Here is a 20,528-nt window from a genome sequence, read left to right as displayed (position 1 = left end):
ACTGCCACAGAAGGTAGTTGAGGCCAGTTCATTGGCTATATTTAAGAGGGAGTTAGATGTGGCCCTTGTGGCTAAAGGGATCAGGGGATATGGAGAGAAGGCAGGTACAGGATACTGAGTTGGATGATCATATTGAATGGCGGTGTAGGCTCGAATGGCCTACTCCTGCACCTATTTTCTATGTTTCTAAGACACCATTCTTGTCTACATTGAACAGGTCAGTTAACGACGACAGCAGGTAGCAGAGGTTGATGGTCACCATTGATGGAATGACACATCGTTGAAGCTCCCAAAACCCAATCTTGCTCCAAGTTCTCTGTGACCTTCCACACCTGGCGCTGGAGAAGCTGTTGAGGAACAACTTGGTGGGACTTCTTGTCGACCTGGATCTCCTCCAGATGGTGTGAAGGGGAAACCATGAAACATCTGCCCACTGATGTGGTCGCCAGCTGTTTGCCAGGAACTTTCACCCCAAAAACTTGGAGGAAACTACCACTGGAATAGATGATCAGGTCAGCTGAATGAGTTTGACAAATTTCTTAAACACCGTGGATTCTCCTGTGCAACCCCAAGAGGGATTGGATAGCACACAACAAACGCCTTTCACTGTACCTCAGTACACATGACAATATAAATCAAACTAAACTAAAGCAAACTTAACTAATCTAAACTTAAGTAAACTAAACTAAAACAGATAAAATGAATGTCAGGAACTTGAGTGCCGTTCGTGTATAACCATCAGATTTGAAGCCACATCAATGGGGACCACACTGGAATCCATGGCGTTTAAGAAATTTGTCAAACTCGTCTAGTTCTGACTCATCATCTGTCCCAGTGGCATTTTCCTGCAAGTCTTTGGAGGGAAACTTCCTCATAAACAGCTGGCGACCACATGAGTCGGCAGATGTTTCATGCTTTCCCCTTTCACACCATCTGGAGAGAGAACTGGGGCCACAAGAAATCCAACCAACTTGTACCTCAACAGCATCTCCAGCGCCAGATGTGAACGATCACGCAGAACGTGGAGCAAGATTGGCCTTTGGGATCTTCAACCATGTGTTATTCCAGTCCATGGTGAACATCAACCTCTGCTATCTGCTGTCATTAACTGACCTGGTGAATGGGGACTAGAATGGAGTCCTGAAGGGCCGTGATCCTAGGGTTCCAGAACAAGTGGTCACAGTTTAAGTCTTTTAGGACCGAGATGTGAAAAACATTTTTCACACTGAGAGTGGTGAATCTGTGGAATTCTCTGCCACAGAAGGTAGTTGAGGCTACAGTTCATTGGCTATATTTAAGAGGGAGTTAGATGTGACTAAAGTGATCAGGGGGTATGGAGAGAAGGCAGGTACAGGATACTGAGTTGGATGATCAGCCATGATCATTTTGAACCGCGGTGCAGGCTCGAAGGGCCAAATGGCCTCTACTCCTGCACCTATTCTCTATGTTTCTAAAACATCATCTGTCCATTCCCTCCACATATGTTGCCTGGCCCGCTGAGTTCCTACGGAGCCACAGGAAGTTGTTCCTCAACAGCTGCTCCAACGTGGAAGTTTGCTTCAAACTTGGAGAAAGATTGGCCTTTTAGCAAAAGCTATCGATTCTGTCCGCAGATGTGGCTCTAGCAGGTATTGGAGACGAGTGGATGTCCACCACATCTTCTAAACCTCACTCAGTCCTTCCACAAGAACATGCATCTTGATGGCGCTACTTCGGACAGTTTCCCCATGAGTAGTGGAGTGAATTGGGAGTATAAAGAAAGAGTTAAAGGGAAAGCAAGTACAGGAATAGTTACAAAAGACTCCCGAATTAATGGGAAGGAAAGTTCGAGATGGGATAAGAGAGTAAGGTTAGGGCCAATGGTCACCTTTGTGAGAATGGAGGTGAATACAGAAGTTAAAGTGTTCTATATTAATGCGCAAAATATAAGAAATAAAGTGGACGAGCTTGAGGCTCAGTTAGACATTGGCAAGTATGATGTTGTGGGAACTACAGAGACATGGCTGCAAGAGGATTAGGGCTGGGAACAGAATATTCAAGGGTATACGTCCGATCAAAAAGACAGGCAGGTGGGTAGAGGGGCTGGGGTAGCTCTGTTGGTGAGAAATGAAATTCAGTCCCTTGCTTGGGGTGACATAGAATCAGGAAATGTAGAGTCAGTATGGATAGAACTGAGGAACTGTAAGGGTAAAAATCCCTAATAGGACATCTACAGGCCCCCAAATAGTAGCCTGGATATAGGGTGCAAGTTGAATCAAGAGTTAAAATTGACATGTCGTAAAGGTAATGCTACGGTTGTTATGGGAGATTTCAACATGCAGGTAGATTGGGAAAATCAGGTTGGTACTGGACCCCTGGACTTTGAGGAAGGACATTCTTGCTATTGAGGGTGTTCAGCCAAGGTTCACAAGGTTAATTCCCGAGAAGGCGGGACTGTCATCTGCTGAGAGAATGGAGCAGCTGGGCTTGTATACTGCAGAATTTAGAAAAATGAGATGGGATCTTATTGAAACGTGTAAGATTATTAAGAGTTTGTACACTCTAGAGGCAGGAAACATGTTCCCGATGTTGGGGGAGTCCAGAAACAGGGGCCACAGTTTAAGAATAAGGGGTAAGCCATTTAGAACAGAGATGGGGAAACACTTTTTCCACACAGAGAGTTGTGAGTCTGGAATTCTTTCCATCAGAGGGTGGTGGAGGCCGGTTCTCTGGATGCTTTCAAGAGAGAGCTAGATAGAACTCTTAGTGGAGTCAAGTGGATATGGGGAGAAGGCAGGAATGGGGTACTGATTGTGGATGATCAGCCATAATCACATTGAATGGCGGTGCTAGCTCGATGGGCCGAATGGCCTACTCCTGCACCTGTTGTCTATTGAAGCAAGGTTGTGTCCCAGCTCCCATGCTGTTTGGCATCTTCCTATCTGTCCTCTGTCTTGTCGACTGACACAGGAGCGAATCTTCACACTAGAAGCGACAGGAGCCTCTTCATTCTAGCAACGCTGAAAGCCAAGACCAAGGTAAGAAATGTCCAATGGTTCTTTATTAGTCATACTGAGCTAAAGTGAAAATGTTTTCTGTATACAGTTTAATACATGTATCACCATACATAATCACTATGACAAATCTTAAATAAGCATCTCAGATACGGTACAAGTGTATAACAGTAGTAGATTGAGATAGTGGACACAGAGGCCAGGTTTGGTGACATTTCCCAAGTGCAGGGTTGTTGAGTTGCCGGGATGCGGGGAGGGGGGGGGGGAGGGCAGCGAGCGTTGTGGAGCCGGAGAGGGTGGGTGGGGAGGGTGGAAGAGGGGGTGCGGGGGAGGGAGGGTGGGGGAGTGGTATGCGTGGGGAGGGAGGGGGGTTGTGTGTGGGAGGGAGGCGGAGTATTGGTGGAGGGGTGTGTGGGAGATGGAGAGGGGGGGTGGGGGAGGGAGGGGGGGGTGTGTGGTGTGGGAGGGAGAGGGGGGGGTGTGGGGGAGGGGTATGTGGGAGAGGGGGGGTGTGTGTTGGTGTGGGGGAGGGGGAACGGGGGGGTGTGTGGGATGGAGAGGAGGGGGTGGGGTGTGGGGAAGGGGTATGTGTGGGAGAGGGGGGGTGTGTTGGTGTGGGGGGAGGGAGAGGAGGGGGTGTGTTGATGGGGTGTGGGGGAGCGGTATGTGTGGGGAGGGGCGCGGGGGGGGTGTGTTGTGTGGGAGGGAGGAGAGGAGGGGGGGGTGTGTTGATGGGGTGTGGGGAAGGGGTATGTGTGGGAGAGGGGGGGGTGTGGTGGAGGGTGGCAGAGGGGTCTAGGGACGGGGGGGGGGGGAAATAAAGAAATAAAGTGGACGAGCTTGAGGCTCAGTTAGACATTGGCAAGTATGATGTTGTGGGAACTACAGAGACATGGCTGCAAGAGGACCGGGGCTGGGAACTGAATATTCAAGGATATACATCCGACCAAAAAGACAGGCAGGTGGGTAGAGGGGGTGGGGTAGCTCTGTTGGTGAGGAATGATATTCAGTCCCTTGCTTGGGGTGACATAGAATCAGGAAATGTAGAGTCAGTATGGATAGAACTGAGGAACGGTAAAAAATCCCTAATAGGACATCTACAGGCCCCCAAATAGTAGCCTGGATATAGGGTGCAAGTTGAAACAAGAGTTAAAATTGACATGTCGTAAAGATAATACTACAGTTGTTATGGGAGATTTCAACATGCAGGTAGATTGGGAAAATCAGGTTGGTACTGGACCCCAAGAAAGGGAGTTTGTGGAGTTCCTCCGTGGGATTCTTAGAGCAGCTTGTACTGGAGCCTACCAGGGAGAAGGCACTTCTGGATTTAGTGTTGCGCAATGAACCGGATTTGTTAAAGGGAACTCGAGGTAAAGGAACCATTAGGAGATAGTGACCATAATATGATGAGTTTTAATCTACAATTTGAGAGGGAGAAGGGTAGATCGGAAGTGTCAGTGTTAGAGTTGAACAAAGGGGACTATGGAGCCATGAGGGAGGAGCTGGATAAAGTTGACTGGAAAGATACCCTAGCAGGGATGACAGTTGAACAACAATGGCAGGTATTTCTGGGAATAATACAGAAGGTGCAGGTGCAGTTCATTCCAAATAGGAAGAAAGATTCCAAAGGGAGTAAGGGGCGACCGTGGCTGGGACAGTAGGGAAGTCAGGGACAGTATAAAAATAAAATAGAAGTACAACATAGCAAAGATGAGCAGGAAGCCAGAGGATTGGGTAATGTTTAAAGAGCAACAGAAGATAACTAAAAAGGCAATACGGGGAGAAAAGATGAGGTACAAAGGTAAGCTAGCCAAGAATATAAAGGAGGATAATAAAAGCTACTTTAGGTATGTGAAGATGGAAAAAATTAGTTAAGACTAAAGTCAAAAAATAGTTAAGACCAAACAAGGAAATGGCAGATGAGTTGAACAGGTACTTTGGATCCGTCTTCACTAAGGAAGACACAAACAATCTTCCTGATGTACCAGTGGCCAGAGGATCTAGGGTGACTGAGGAACTGAAGGAAATCCACATTAGGCAGGAAATGGTGTTGGATAGACTGATGGGACTAAAGTTTGATAAATCCCCAGGGCCTGATGGTCTGCATCCCAGGTTACTTAAGGAAGTGGCTCTAGAAATTGTGGATGCATTGGTGATAATTTTCCAATGTTCTATAGATTCATGATCAGTTCCTGTGGATTGGAGGGTAGCTAATGTTATCACACTTTTTAAGAAAGACAGGAGAAAGAAAACAGTATTATAGACCAGTTAGCCTGACATCGGTGGTGGGGAAGATGCTGGAGTCAGTTCCATTCTTCGCCCCCCCCGCCCCTCACATCCCTTACAAAATTCTTAAGGGGTTGGACAGGCTAGATGCAGGAAGATTGTTCCCGATGTTGGGGACGTCCAGGACAAGGGGTCACAGCTTAAGGATAAGGGGGAAATCCTTTAAAACCGAGATGAGAAAAACTTTTTTCACACAGAGAGTGGTGAATCTCTGGAACTCTCTGCCACAGAAGGTAGTTGAGGCCACACAGTTCATTGGCTATATTTAAGAGGGAGTTAGATGTGGCCCTTGTGGCTAAAGGGATCAGAGGGTATGGAGAGAAGGCAGGTACAGGATACGGAGTTGGATGATCAGCCATGATCATATGGAATGGCGGTGCAGGCTCGAAGGGCCGAATGGCCTACTCCTGCACCTAATTTCTATGTTTCTATCCCCTTCTCCCATTCTCCAAACCCCCACACACTTTCCCCGATGCCCCCCATTTGTGGACCAGCGAATATCCGCACACTATTTCACACACGCTAGGGGACAATTTATACAAACCCTAACACCATAACCCTAGCCCTAACCCTAACACTAACCCTAACACTAACCCTAACCCTAACGCTAACTCTAGGTTGATAGGCTTGGTACATGTATAAATTGTCCCAAACGTGTGCGGGATTATTGTGCGTGGGATCGCTGGTCAGTGCGGACTCGATGGGCCAAAGGGCACTGTATCTCTGAACTAAACGTGACACAGGGGCCCCCAGGGGTTGGACTCGAACCCCTAATGTTCTGCCTGCTCCTCATGTGAACTAAACTGTTACCCACAAGTTGTCCCAGAGGCAGATCTCTCTTCCAATGGTCTCTCCAAACCCCCAGAGGCAGCGGGCTTTTCAACTGGGTACATGCAATGTGGCCAATGTACCAGTGCCAACCACCTGCTCCGGCCACTGGGTCTAAATACCCACCCACCCATTTTGAAGCAAGGACAGTTCAGTCTACACTCACTGATTCCATCCCAGTGAAAAGTTGGATGGTGATTGAATCTGGAAGCAGACCATCACATCTGTAATAGACAGGAAACAAAGAGTAGGGATTAACGGGTCCCTTTCAGAATGGCAGGCAGTGACTAGTGTGGTACCGCAAAGCTCGGTGCTGGGACCGCAACTATTTACAATATACATTAATGATTTAGGTGAAGGGATTACAAGTAACATTAGCAAATTTGCAGATGACACAAAGCTGGGTGGCAGTGTGAACTGTGAGGAGGATACAGGGTGACTTGGACAGGTTGGGTGAGTGGGCAGGTGCAAGGCAGATGCAGTTTAATGTGGATAAATGTGAGGTTATCCACTTTGGTAGCAAAAACAGGAAGGCAGATTATTATCTAAATGGTGTCAAGTTGGGAAAAGAGGAAGTACAACGGGATCTGGGGGGTCCTTGTGCATCAGTCAATGAAAGTAAGCATGCAGGTACAGCAGGCAGCGAAGAAAGCGAATGGCATGTTGGCCTTCATAACAAAAGGAGTGTCTAGGAGCAAAGAGGTCCTTCTGCAGTTGTACAGGGCCCTAGTGAGACCACACCTGGAGTATTGTGTGCAGTTTTGTTCTCCAAATTTGAGGAAGGACATTCTTGCTATTGAGGGAGTGCAGTGTAGGTTTACAAGGTTAATTCCCGGGATGGCGGGACTGTCATGCTGAGAGAATGGAGCTGCTGTATATACGCTAGAATTTAGAAAGATGAGAGGGGATCTTATTGAAACATATAAGATTATTAAGAGTTTGGACACTCTAGAGATGGGAAACATGTTCCCAATGTTGGGAGAGTCCAGAACCAGGGGCCACAGTTTAAAAATAAGCCATATAGGGGTGTAGGTGGGGGGGGGGGGGGGGGGTGTGTGTGTGGGGAGGGGTGGGTGGGGGGGGGTATGTGGGAGGGGGGGGGGATGTGGGAGGGAGGGGGGGGGTGTGGGGAGGGGGTGTGTGTGTGTGTGTGTAGGGGGGGGTGTGGGGGAGGGGGAGGGTGTGGGGGGGGGGGGGGGATGTGTGGTGTGGGGGGGGGTGTGGGTGGGGGGGTGTGGGGAAGGGAGGGAGGTGTGGGAGGGGGTGTGGGCGGGGAGGTCGAGGGGGAGGGGGCAGTGAGCTTTGTGGAGCCGGAGAGGGAGGGGGGGGAAGGGGTAGAAACATAGAAAATAGGTGCAGGAGTAGGCCATTCGGCCCTGCGAGCCTGCACTGCCATTCAATATGATCATGGCTGATCTTGTGCAGATTAATAAGCCTGTAATTGCAACAACACAAAAATGCATTAAATTACATTTCAGTAAATTTATACTCACGATACTACTGTAAACATGTCTGTAATGCAACCAAAACCTCAGTCCACAGTTCTTCACAGTTCATTCATAGATGTGGTTTGTGTTGGGTAGTGTTCAAGAGCCTGGTGGTTGCTGGGAAGAAGCTGTTCCTGAACCTGGAGGTCACGTTTTTTGGGCTTCTGAACAAAATAATGGGAGCGTAGTGCAACGACACACAGGTAACTAATAAAATAAAAATCCAGGAAATTAATAATTAAATTCTAGTGTAAAAAACATCTGTCGGGCAGCGAAAGACACAGTCCATAATATCTCATTGTTGTGGTTCATGTTGTGCAGTGTTCGAGAGGCTTGTAATTGCTGGGAAGAAGTTGATCTTAAACATGGTGGTCAGTTTCCCTGCTTCTGTTGGCTTTTCACACTGGTAGGTTTGTGTGGGTCTTTGATATTAGCTGCCTTTTGCAGGTAGCATCTCTTGTAGATCCCTTTGATGGTGAAGAGATCATCACCTGTGATGGATTGAGCAGTTTCTGCGTAACACATGCGTAACACCAACATCATCACACTGTACAAGATCACAGTGACTGCACCAACTACAGGGACATCTCACTTCTGAGTGTTACAGGAAAGGCCTTTGCCAGAGTGATCCTGCAAAGACTGCTGACCTTAGGCACTCTCTGACCTGAGGCACAATGCGGTTTCCATGGAGGTAGATCCACAATGGACATGATCTTCTCCCCGTGTCAAATACAAGGAAAATGTCAAGAGCAGCAAACCCCATTGTTCATCGCCTTTGTGGATGTTACGAAAGCTTAGAGGTGGTCATAAGTTTTGTGTGTGATTGCATTGATGTGCTGGACCCAGGACAGACCTTCAGAGACATGCACAACCAGGAACTTGCAACATAACGTTCTCCACCACTGCCCCATGAATGGAGACAAGTTTGTGGATCATCAGCTTTCCCCTCCTGAGGTCATTGACCATCTGCCATGTTTCATGTGATTGACCAGAGGACAATATCTGAAGAGAAGGCCATGGACCAGGGCTGGCACGCAGAAGCTTCATCACACCTGACCGTGATGTGTTGCTAAGGAACATCTGGCGTTACTGGGAATATGCAACTGATCCTCTGGAAACTGCCCTCGGTGGAAGACCATGAGGGTGTTTTTAGAGCTCGGCTGTCAGCGAAGTTGGAGCAGAAAATTGCTGGAAGAACTCAGCGGGTCAGGCAGCATCTGTGGAGGGAATGAACAGACTATGTTTGGATCGGGATCCTTCAAGATTCCATTCTTGTCTCCATTTACCAGGTCTACTTGAATGGCAGAACATTGAAGATGCCAAAGGCCACGTTCTACGCGACCTTCCACACCTGGCGCTGGAGAAACTGTTGAGGAACAACTTGGAGCGATTTCTTGTTGCCCCAGATCTCCTCCAGACAGTGAAGTGGAAAGCATGAAACATCTGCTGACTGATGTGATCGCCAACTGTTTGCGAGGAACTTTCCCTCCGAAGACTTGCAGGAAAATGCCACTGGGGCAGATGATCGACAAGTTTGACAAATTTCTTAAATGCCATGGATTCTCCCGTGCAACCCCAAGAGGGATTGGATAGCACGGAACAAAAGCCTTCGGAGAGAATGGATGTCAGGAACCCGAGTGCCGTTCGTGAAAAACCATCGGATATGAAGCCACATCGGAGGGGACCGCACTGGAATTTCTCACTACGTCCAACAAAGGCCCTTTTAAGAGCCATTTCTAGAAAGAGCTACAACCTATTCCCCGCACGCACTCTCGTCTACATTTGGGATTTCATCATCAACATTTCACAGTACAACTGGCAGCGAACTGTTGCACGCCATTTAAGAAATTTGTCAAACTCATCTGGCTCGGGCTCATCATCTGCCTCAGTAGCATTTTCCTGCAAGTCTTTGGAGGAAACGTTCCTCGCAAACAGCTGCCGACCACATCAGTCGGCACATGTTTGATGTTTTTCCCTTCACACCATCAAGCCCACAGTGATCATCAACTTTTGCCATGTTCCTGAGATTGACCAGAGGACAAGATGTGAAGAGACGGCCACGGTCCAGGGGTGGCACGCAGGAGCATCACACCTGACCCTGCTGTGTTGCTGAGGGAACATCCTGGTGAGCACCACCGGGCAGTCGGCATGGAGCCGGTCAAGACCAGACTCGGCCGGCAGTGACCACGAACAAGGATCAGCCCGGCGTCTGAAGTGACTGCCAAGAACAAGGGTCAAGGACGGGCCCGCGGTGGGTGTCGGAGGTCAGTCGAGGTCGCGCGGCCGAGAGAACAAAGAGTGACCATGCGTTGGAATGAGGGGGGGGGGCCCAAGAAGGAAGAGGGACCATTGGGACCACACTGGTCACTCATCACCCCAACAGAAGAAGGACTTCAGGACTGATGGACAGACCGGCAATCAGCGTTAAGATGACTGTTGTCATGGGTCAGGGCACTCTGCCCCCCTCTGAAATCACCATAAACGCCACTCCGCTGGAAAATGTCTTAAATTCACCAACCTAGGATCTACGGTGACCGACAGCAACTCATGGATGAGGAAACCACTTCACGTACAGTAAACCACCTTCCTACAGCACCCAGGTTCGGGAGACTAAGCAAGTTGACATGGAAGAACAGGAAACTCACAATGAAGACCAAGGCAACTGTCTACAACGCGTGAGTGTTGAACACGTTACTGTACAGCAGTGAAGCTTGGGCGACTTACCTCCATCAAGAAACGTCAAGGAGTGACCTGCGTCGGAACCAGGACAGACCTTCAGAGACATGGACATCCAGGAACTTGCAACATAACGTTCTCCACCACTGTCCCATTAATGGAGACAAGTTTGTGGATCATCGGCTTTCCCCTCCTGAGGTCATCGACCATCTGCCATGTTTCCTGTGATTGACCAGAGGACAATATCTGAAGAGACGGCCATGGACCAGGGCTGTCACGCAGAAGCTTCATCACACCTGACCCTGCTGTGTTGCTGAGGAATATCTGGTGTCACTGGGAATTTGGAGCTGATCTTCTGTAAACTGCCCTCAGTGGAAGACCGTGATGGAGATGTGTTTTTAGAGCTTGGCTGTCAGCGAAGGTGGAGCAGAAAACTGCTGGAGAAACTCAGCGGGTCAGGCAGCATCTGCGGAGGAAATGGACAGATGACATTTGGATCAAGACGCCATTCTCGTCTCCAATTACCAGGTCGGTTTCTGATGACCGTAAATGGCCAAGGTTGATGATCATCATGGACTTGCATGTCAGATGCTTGAAGATCCTGGAGACCCAATCTTGCTCGATGTTCTCTGCGAACTTCCACACCTGGCACTGGAGAAGCTGTTGGGGAACAACTTGGTGGGATTTCATAGGGCGCTGGATCTCTTCCAGATTGTTTGAAGGTGGATGCCGCAGGTCGGTCGAGGACACGACTCCGAGAGGACATTTCATCTGTGGAGGGATTGGACAGACAACGGTTTGGATCAGGAATCTTCAAGACTCCATTCTTGTCTCCATTTACCAGGTCGGTTTCTGATAACAGGAAATGACCAAGATTGATGATCACCGTGGACTTGAATGACAGAAGATTGAAGCCACTCAAGACCGGACTTGGCCTGCTTTGGCCACGAAGAAGGACGAACCCGGCAACCGAAGTGACCGCCGAGACAAGGGTCAAGTACGGGCCCTCGGTAGATGCCGGAGGTCAGACTGCTCATGGAATGGCCCGCCGCGGAGAAGGAAGAGGAACCATCGGGATCATATTGGTCACTCATCACCCCAACAGAAGAAGGACTTCAGGGGCTGATGGACAGACTGTCTCATGCTTGCAATGGTTACCGACTGGCAATCAGTATTAATACAACTGTTGTCATGGATCAAGGAACTCCACTCCCCTCTGTAATGATCCTAAACACCACTCAGCTGGAAACTGTCATCTAATTCACCTACCGAGGATCAATGGTGACTGATAGCCACTCTCTGGATGAGGAAATCAATTAATCTACAGTAAACCTCCTTCCTCTACAGTAACCACATTCTGGAGGATATCCAAGCAGATATGGAAGAACAGATTGATTAGTAGGACGATGTTACAATCCCTAAGGTTTCACTACAATTGACATTCTTGGGGATGACCACCAGGTCATTTTGCTACCAATCAGACACATCTTCAGTTGTGTACCTCAATGACACTGGGCGTTTCGGCCTTTTATCACAAGACACCCTCAGTCGAGGCAGGCCCACCGCAGGGTGATCAGACCTGGGTGTGTGTCTTATGCTTAGCCTCTAGATGGTCAGTCACGTGGCAGCCCTGACAGCATCTTTTCTCTTCAGCCACACAGCCAGTGACTGCTCCATTCGGCTTTTTTCCTTCCATCTTCCTCTGTTCCGCTACCTGTGGCTGGTTGGGCTCTGGACTCGTGTCATTTGGTGGGACAGTACTTGGTTGAGCTTTTCCTGGGGTGCTGATACCCTGTGGTCAACCTGCCACTGGGCTTCACTCGACTGGTTTGACCTACCGCTTAGAAAGTAATGGTCATTGCGAGGCCTCTCACCAAACTCTCTCAGGCCCTGGTGGATCTCGAGACCCTTCTAGGATGTTAACTTTTCCCAGCCACAGATGCAGCTTCGTAGCTTATGTCCTGCCGGGGCTGCTGCTCTGCCAATTGCTGTGCTAGTTGTAATATTCATAGTCGATTCCTTCCAGGAGTAATAATGTCCTATTGGCAGCATTCCCTCAGATTATCAATCTCTCTCCTGCACTCTGACTTGTCATTACCCATTATTTGCCCAACATTGGTGGTACCATCTGTGAAATTTAAAGATGGCATTGGAATGGTCTGGCTATGCAGTCCTGGTGATAGAGCAGGGGACTGAGCACACAGCCTTGAGCTGGTCCTGTGTTGGATATAGAAGGAGGTGTTGCATTAGGGCTGCAAGCTGTTGTTCATTGTTATTTCTGCTGCTGTCTTTAGAAACATAGAAAATAGGTGCAGGAGTAGAGGCCATTCGGCCCTTCGAGCCTGCATTGCCATTCAATGTGATAATGGCTGATCATCCAACTCAGTATCCTGTACCTGCCTTCTCTCCATACCCCCTGATCCCTTTAGCCACAAGGGCCACATCTAACGCCCTCTTAAATATAGCCAATGAACTGGCCTCAACTATTCTTTCTGTGGCAGAGGATTCCACAGATTCACCACTCTCTGTGTGAAAAAGAATGTTCTCATCTCGGTCCTAAAAGACTTCCCCCTTATCCTTAAACTGTGACCCCTTGTTCTGGATTTTTCCCAACATCGGGAACAATGTTGTCGTTCACCTGACTGAGGTCAGTTGACAGGACTCACCATGGGGAGATCGACAACAGCGCTCATATGAGCAATCTTGACGCCATCCTCACCAACACCATGCATATCATCACCGGCTGCCTACGTCCTACTCCGATGAATCTTCTTCTGGTGTTCGCAGGTATTGCACCCCCTAGCATCACAGAGAGTATTTCACCCACAGGCTGGTATGCAAGGCCCCATCGGACGCCAAACATCCTCTGCACCACCTCGCCCAGGACTCACAGCAACTGGGACCTCAACGCCTGTCATCTCATCGCCTCTTCTCCCGTCACACAGCGACCCTGTGTGGCTCGTTTCAACACACTAGGAGCACGGAGAACCAGCTGGGAACAGACTTCACGACCTCCTCAGCTCACTGTTGCTCCAAACACCACAGCCCCACTCGGCTCCAACCTGCCCCGTAAGGAGTGGGTCGCCCTGAACCAGCTCCGTACAGGGGTCGGCCGGTTCAACGCCAACATGCATCACTGGGGGCTGTGTGATCAGCAGCCTGCGTGTGTGGAGCAGACCAGCAAACAGCGCAGCACGACATTTTCAACAGCGCTGTCCTCCGTTCCCCCCTGGTGGAGGGCTGGACCTCACAGCCCTTGACAACAGCATCTTGAACTGGCTACAGCGCCTGATGGCCGTTACATAACCTCTGCTTCCTCAGACGCAAGAAGAAGTATAGAGGAGGGGGTGTTGCCAATTTGTGCTGAGCTGGAGACCTTGCTCGAGACTGACTTTGAGCCCCGTGGACTTACCATCTGAGCCCTTGCCTGGGATCGACACTCCAACCACTGCCTACGTATTTTAACATCAAGTGAGACCACACCAGGAGTATTGTGTGTAGTTTTGGTCCCCTAATTTGAGGAAGGACATTCTTGCTATTGAGAGAGTGCAGAGTAGATTTACAAGGTTAATTCCCGGGATGGCGGGACTGTCATATGCTGAGAGAATGGAGCGGCTGGGCTTCTACACTCTGGAGTTTAGAAGGATGAGAGGATATCTCATTGAAACATAAAAGATTGTTAAGGGTTTGGACACGCTAGAGGCAGGAAACATGTTCCTGATGTTGGGGGAGTCCCGAACCAGGGAGCCACAGTTTAAGAATAAGGGGGTAAGCCATTTAGAACGGAGACGAGGAAATACTTTTTTTCCCCACACAGAATGGTGAGTCTGTGGAATTATCTGCCTCAGAGGGCGGTGGAGGCCGGTTCTCTGGATGCTTTCAAGAGAGAGAGCTTGATAGGGCTCTTAAAAATAGTGGAGTCAGGGGATCAGTGCCTGCCAGACCCTGAGCTCCATTTGGTGGGTGGTAGAGATGACATGGTTGGCTGGCTGTTGTTCTCTGCATTCACAGGCTGGGCTCATCAGTGTGATCATCAGCATCTGATTGACCTGAGATTGACCAAAGGACAAGATCTGAGGAGATGGCCATGGACCAAGGGAAACGTAGAAGCTTCATCGCTCCCGACTCTTCTGTGCTCCTGAGGATGTGGTGCTACTAGGAATAGACTGAGCTGCTTCTCCGCGGAACTGCCTTCCCGTGCCTGGTCTGGGACATCGCTCGGGACTTCAGGTAAGACATTTACTTGGGTATCCTTGCCCTGCAATTCCCCACGAGATAGACCTTACAAACAGTTGGAGAACACTCACTGGCAGCATATTCATGGCTCCCGATGTCTCCCCGTCTGAAGCAGCTCCTGTGTCACCAACAATGTAGACAGCTGTCGGTCTTGAAACTGCCACTTGTCATAAGTTCATTGGTCATAGGACCAAAATTAGGCCATTCAGCCCATCGAGTCTACTCCACCATTCAACCATGGCTGATCTATTTCACCCTCTCGACCCCATTCTCCTGCCTTCTCCCTGTAACATTTGACCCCTTTACTAATCAAGAACCTGTCAATCTCCGCTTTAAAAATTCCCAATGACTTGGCCTCTGCTGCCGTTTGTGGCAAATAATTCCACAGATTCACCGCCCTCTCTAAAGAAATTCATAAGTTACAGGAGTAGAATAAGGCCATTCAACCCATCAAGTCTACTCTGCCATTCAATCAGTGCTGATCTCTCTTTCCCTCTCAACCCCATTCTCCTGCTGTCGCCCCATAACCCGATACACGTACTAATAAAAAATCTGTCAATCTCTGCCTCAAAAATATCCATTGACTTGGCCTCCATCTCCATCTGTGGCAATGAATTCCACAGCTTCACCACTCTCTGACTAAAGAAATTCCTTATCATCTTTCTAAAGGTACGTCCTTTTATTCTGAGGCTATGGCGTCGTCGAAGACTCCGACTGATGGAAACATCTTCTCCACATCCACTCTTACTATTTGGTAAGTTTAAATGAGTTACCCTCTCATCCTTCTAAACCCCAGCACGTACAGGCCCAGTGATGCCAAATGCCATCATATCTTAACCCCAATCATTCCTGAGATCATTCTCGTAAATGTTCTCTGGACCAACACATCTTTCTTGAGATTTGGTGCCCAAAACTGCTCACAATATTCCACATGTGGTCTGACCCAGTGCTCTGGGAACTCCTCAGCATTATATCCCTGCATTTGTATTCTAGCCCTCTCACAATAACTGCCAGCTTTGCATTTGCCTTCCTTACCACCAATTCAACTTGTAAATTAACTTTTTAGGAATCCTGCAGCAGCAGCACTCCCTTTGCACCTCCAAATCCTGAATTCTCACCACATTTAGAAAATAGCCTTCGCCTTCGACTCCACATATTGCTATGCTGTATTCCATTTGCCACTTCTCAGCCCACTCTCTCAACATTTAGTTACCTTCTGTTGTTTTTTCAAAAGTTTCCCAATTCTCCAGCTACCCCACTAACCTTTGCAATGTTATATGCCTTCTCTTTAATTTTATTCCCCCTTGTCTCCTTTCTAAAGATACATCCTTTAATTCTGAAGCTGTGCCCTCTTGTCCTAGACACTCTCCCACTAGTGGAAACATCCTCTCACATCCACACTTTCACTATTCAATGAGGTCGCCCGCTCATCCTTCTAAACTCCAGCGAGTACAGGTCCAGAGCGGTCAAACATTCATCATATGTTAATCCAATCATTCTCATAAACCTCCTCTACAACCTCTCCAATACCAGCACATATCCCTCTTCAGATATGGGTCCCAAAACTGTTCACAATATTCCACATGTGGGGTTGACCAAAGCCTCAGCATTACATCTCTTCTTATATATTTTAGAGTTACTCCAGCTTTTTGAGTTTATATTCCAGTTGTCTTGAAATGAATGCTAACATTACATTTGCCTTGTTATTTGTATGTGCAGGATCGCTCAGTATTTGGAGAAACAGTGGGCCTTTGGGATCTTCAGCGTTGCCCTGCCCTTCAAGTCCACGGCTGGTGATCTACCTCCAACATTTTGCTGCACAGAGCCAGAGGGAAATATCGAGCAGAAGCCCATTGAAGCCTCGTCACTACGGACTGCAACCGGTTCCAAACAGAGGGGTCAGATGTCACCAGAAACCCACTGTAACCACTCTGGACACTGCTCTTCCAGGGTGCAGGACGTTACTCAGTACGTACCCTTCCAAAGGGTGTCTGTAGACAGCAAGACTTAACCTGTTGGGGTCATGAGGACCAGTGGGTGTATTGTCATATTGAATGGCGGTGCAGGCTCGAAGGGCCGAATGGCCTACTCCTGCACCTAATTTCTATGTTTCTATCCCCTTCTCCCATTCTCCAAACCCCCACCCCCACACACTTTCCCCGATGCCCCCCATTTGTGGACCCAGCCTGTGACCAGCGAATATCCGCACACTATTTCACACACGCTAGGGGACAATTTATACAAACCCTAACACTAACCATAACCCTAACACTAGCCCTAACCCTAACACTAACCCTAACCCTAACACTAGCCCTAACACTAACTCTAGGTTGATAGGCTTGGTACATGTATAAATTGTCCCAAACGTGTGCGGGATTATTGTGCGTGGGATCGCTGGTCAGTGCGGACTCGATGGGCCGAAGGGCACTGTATCTCTGAACTAAATGTGATACAGGGGCCCCAGGGGTTGGACTCGAACCCCTAATGTTCTGCCTGCTCCTCCACCAGAAACCCACTGTAACCACTCTGGACACTGCTCTTCCAGGGTGCAGGACGTTACTCAGTACGTACCCTTCCAAAGGGTGTCTGTAGACAGCAAGACTTAACCTGTTGGGGTCATGAGGACCAGTGGGTGTATTGTCCAACCAAGGAGTTGTTCTGAAGTCCTGACCTCCCTTTCTTTTACAGCAGGCAACTCAAATCCCACCCACCCTTTCAAAGGTCATTGAAAAAGCCACTAATAAAGAGCCGTGATCTTGTATATTGGTCTCTTTTTATTTTGTGTCTCTCAATACATCTCACAAAAGCTAAGAAATCTGGTCACGGTGTAACTGGGGCGTAGGCACTGAATCCTGACGAGGTGAGACAAGAATTTGGTTTTCTTTTTGGGGGGGTGGGGTTGAGAAGGAGGAGGGAGGTGTGGTGCCTGTTATCGCCCCCTTTCATCACTCCCCTCCACACTACCATGTCCACTAAGTGCACCTCACACTCTGCCTCTGTCCAAAAAAAGTTATTTTAAGTAATATCGTTAATCAACAATTTCAGCCTTTCCAGCCCAGTGTGTGGCAGGATTGAATCTGGGGATAGACACTTGGTCCAGGATGTTTCGGAGTGGCTGCATGACAGCCTCAAGGGGGAGGGGGAGCAGCCAGAAGTTGTTGTGCATGTTGGTGCAAATGACATTGGTAGGAAAAGGAAGGAGATTCTGCAATATGGCTACAGGGAGTTAGGTAAATATCTTAAACAGAGGACCGCCAGGGTAGTGATCTGAGGATTCCTTCAAGTGCTAAGTTCTAGTGTGGGTAGAAACAGGATGCTGTAACTGATATCCCTTGTAAAAACAGCTCTATGTTCCAGCGTAAATGCTGAAGTCATCATTAGTTTCCACCGTGATAAATTTCAAAATCACTCTAAAGGAAATGAAAAAGAGGAATTAATGTAGGTTGAATGTTAGAAAAAAATGAATATTTTTGAAACTTCTCGGTTGTAAAATAATTGATTAAAGGATCTTTGCTTCAAGGCAATGTTCTAGTGTTCAGATTTCAAACTATTTCATTGATACCTGGAGCAGCTGCCTCCATTAACCGTGTATGATACAGATGTGCCTCCATCAATGCTCAATGTGGGACTCTGGGGAGCATCATTAATCAGAAATATACATGATTAAATATACATTATCATGGGTCTGCAGGCACATTTATCTAAATAAAAGTCGTTCTGTGGAACAAAAATATTTTCCACAAATTTATTTGACAATTTAAGAAAGCCTGCTGAATTTATCGTGGCAAAACACAAATGAGCTGGAGGACCTCAGCAGGTCAGGCAGCATTGATGGTGGGAATGTGGGAGCCAGTAGCCACAACAGGCCAGAAGGCACCATATTTCAGCTACATGGAGTTAACATAGAAACCACGAGGTGTATTTGAAAAGAGATAATTGGAGTTAGGTAATTACAATTTCTATTCACTGATTTCCTTGTCACTTGTACAGGGATAGTGTTGGATGGTTTTATGCAAATTAAAATTATAGCTTATATCATAGACTCTAGTCACTTAAACATTGGCAAATTGAAAACAACTGAATTAAAAAACTGTTATCAACCTTTCTCTATTCAACAGGTCCTTGTTGATATTTGAACTCGTCTAAGTGCTTGGCATTTCAATGAGGTAAATAATGCCCTATTCCTCCCTTTTTAATTCGAGGCCACACATCCACTCAGGAAATGTAATTTTGTTTTCCGGCTGTGGATATTCAACAAAATTATGAGACTTCGATCAAAAAGCTCAGGTCAATTTGTCCTTCAGAAGAGATGTTGATTAACACATGATTTTTGTTCCTCCATTTGCAGGCTGTGAGCAATTCTCACAAAATGCTTCCATCTTCAAGTACCAAGTCTTCTAGCCCATTTAAACTTTAAAAGTCATGGTCTGTAAAAGGCATTGTCCACAACTGGAAGAGTAAAGTAATAAATGTTAGATCAGATGCAAATCTTGTGTTACAGTATCTTGTCTCTGAATCCATGTGGCATCATCGAGGATCCATTGGTATATGGCAGACAAACTGCTACTGTAAATATTTCTCTCATGTCAAAGTCATACATCAGAGAAACAGGTCTTTGAACCCAACAAACCCATTCCATCACACCCAGTAACATCAATCCCATTTTATTCTGCCCACATTCCCATAAACTCTTGTCTCAAGAAGGGTCCTGACCCGAAACGTCACCTATTCCTTTTCTCCAGAGATGCTGCCTGACCTGCTGAGTTACTTCAGCTTTTTGTTTCTTATCTTCCCATAAACTCGCCTAGATTCAACCATTTACTTACACAGTGGTGTTAGTGACCAATAAACGGAAAACTTGAACATTTTCATAGAATGTAGGAGGAAGCGGGATCACCTGAAGGAAATTATAGCATCACAGGGTGAACATGCAAACTCCAAACAGACAGATCCAGGGGTGAGAATTGAACCTGGGCCCCTGGTGCTCATAGACAGCAGCTCTGATGGCGATGCCACTGTGCTGTACACTGAGTAATAAGGATTAAAAGCTCATATTGAATCTAATAAAAACACAGACACCGTTGTCTAGATTTGTACCCCAGAGATTTTATTGTATAGTCACCGACAGTAAATGAGGAAGTAAGTAAACACCTGACTTATCTAATAAAAGGTACACAAAAATGCTGGAGAAACTCAGCGGGTGCAGCAGCATCTATGAAGCGAAGGAAATAGGCACCGTTTCGGGCCGAAACCCTTCTTCTGACTGATTTCGATTTTCCAGCATCTGCAGTTCCTTCGTGAACACTTGATCTAATAAAAGATTTTAGATGGCAAGTATTTTCATTTTTAGTTATGACTGCAGGGTTTTTCCATCAATTTTCTCTGCTTCCTTCCTGGTACTGTCACAGAACATAATACAGTACGTCACAGTAATAATTAATAAAAAAATAAAGTGATCTCTGGGTTACAATACAATGGAGAAACATAACGCAATATATTCTGCTTCAACTGCATGCCACAATAATTGACATATTTCTATCCCATACCATCCTGGCCACACACTCATCTCCCTGCTACCTTCAGGTAGAAGGTACAGGAGCCTGAAATCTGCAACAACCAGGTTCAGGAATAGCTACTTCCCCACAGCCATCAGGCTATTAAACCTGGCTTGGACAAAACTCTGATTATTAATAACCACTTTCTGTTATTTGTACTTTACCAGTATATTTATTCATTTATATCACGGTATATGGACACATTTATCTTTTTTGTAGTAAATGCCTACTATGTTCTGTGTGCTGAAGCAAAGCAAGAATTTAATTGTCCTATACAGGGACACATGACAATAAACTCACTTGAACTTGAACTTGCTTCCTTCCTGGTACTGCCACAGAATATAATACAGTACGCCACAGTAATAATTAATAAAAAAATAAATAAAGCGATCTCTGGGTGACAATACAATGGGGAAACATAACGCAATAAGTTCTGCTTCAACTGAATGCCACAATAATTGACATAT

The sequence above is a fragment of the Leucoraja erinacea genome, chromosome 35 (assembly GCF_028641065.1).
Source record: "Leucoraja erinacea ecotype New England chromosome 35, Leri_hhj_1, whole genome shotgun sequence".
In the NCBI taxonomy this organism is placed as follows: domain Eukaryota; kingdom Metazoa; phylum Chordata; class Chondrichthyes; order Rajiformes; family Rajidae; genus Leucoraja; species Leucoraja erinaceus.
The sequence above is the reverse complement of the archived record's forward strand: the minus strand, read 5'-3'. Positions refer to the sequence as shown.